The sequence below is a fragment of the Bison bison genome, unplaced genomic scaffold (assembly GCF_000754665.1).
Source record: "Bison bison bison isolate TAMUID 2011002044 unplaced genomic scaffold, Bison_UMD1.0 scf7180017610519, whole genome shotgun sequence".
Classification (NCBI taxonomy): domain Eukaryota; kingdom Metazoa; phylum Chordata; class Mammalia; order Artiodactyla; family Bovidae; genus Bison; species Bison bison.
The window spans coordinates 56-1,674 of NW_011439764.1; the positions used below are offsets into that span (position 1 = coordinate 56).

The 1,619-nt window shown below is 34.8% G+C and overlaps 1 pseudogene; it reads left to right on the forward strand.

The window, feature by feature from the left end:
- The first annotated feature begins 399 nt into the window (after positions 1–399).
- LOC105003951 lies at positions 400–1,190 on the forward strand (annotated as a pseudogene).
- Positions 1,191–1,619: the final 429 nt, after the last annotated feature.

The following is a 1,619-nucleotide window of genomic DNA, read 5'->3' on the forward strand; positions in this document are numbered from 1 at the left end:
AAAGGCACAGAATCTGCCACACAGTACAACCAGGTTAATTAACTGCTGAAGTTAAGGAAGGAGGAAGGAAAGGACAAAAGGAGGAAGGGAAGGAAGGGGGAAAAAAAAACTGTCAAGAGTAATATAACAGATTCCAGAGTCTCCACAACATGACATCCAATGTCCAGAATACAATCCAAAATCACTCCACATACAAAGAAATGGGACTCATTCTCAAAAAAGGACAATCCACAGAATTCAAATCTGGAAGACCCAGATGTTAGAATAGTACACAAAGATGTTAAAACTCAAAGAAATAAAAGAAAATAGGTTCATGATTACTGGGGATGGGGGCAGAAACCACAGAAAAATAGAAACTATGAAAAGAAGAATCAAATGTAAATATTACAACGGAAAAATATATCTAAAATTAAAAACTCACTGGACGGGCTTAATGGCTGAAAGGAAATAATGGAGGAGAGACAGTGAACTTGAAAATAGGTCAATATTACCAAACCTTAAGAATACAGAGGAGATGCGTGCATATGGCGTCACCTGGAACTTGAACAGCTGCACGAGGCTATCAGAGACGATGGCCAAGAACAAACTAAGAGGGCAGAAGTCCAGGAACATTCCAAATAGCCAGCCAAAAAAGCTTTAAGGTTAAAAATAAAGCAAAACCAGCTACCACTAATCTTAACAAGATAAATACTGTGAATGATGAAAAGCTAATAGAGTGAGTAAACCTTTTGGAGATATACAAAAGGAACTTGCACACTTCTTAAAAGGCTTTTCACTTGAACCTCTGCAGAAACAGCTGATTGCTCAGCAGTGTCATGAAAGCAAACCAGCTAATGTTGATGAAACTATAAGATTAGTGGTTCAGTTGTAATACACTGATGATGCATCAAATTGCCCCAAAAGAACAACAAATTAAATGTTTTACATTAAAAAAAAAAATAGAGAGGAGGAAAAAAATTGGGGAAAAAAAGAAGCTTCATAGACAAATAAGACAATATCACACGGTCCAACATATGTGTAATTGGTATTCCGTAAGGAGAGAGAAAGGATGGGGCAGAAAAAGTACTTAGAGAAATACTATAGATCTTGACAGGAGGTTGGATCACATTGGTATACACATTTGTCAAAACTCAACAAACATACACTTACAACGTGGGCAGTTAATTCTGTTTAAAGTTTATGTCAAAAGAAGGAAACTATAAATAACTGAACTCTAGTAAATGATATATATATACTTAAATATTTAGAGAGAAGTGTACTGATGTCTACAATTTACTCTGAAATGCATTCGCCCCCTACCCTCAAAAGAATTACTAATGGTTAAGGAAATGGATAGATAGATATGTGATAAAGTATATATAGTAAAAGTGTTAATGACAGAATCTATATGGTAGATATACAGGCATTCACCATTAAGTTCTTTCAATTATTCTGCATGTTTGAAAATTTCCATAATAAAATTTTTAGGGAAATAAACCATTGTGACTGTTTCAATGAACTAAAACAAACTATTTCTAAAATACAAGTTACATGTTGCTTCCTTTTATCTTCCTTAGTCCATTGGCCTCTAGAATATCAGCCAAAATTCAACCAATGAATCTACCTCATTCAAGTGGCTG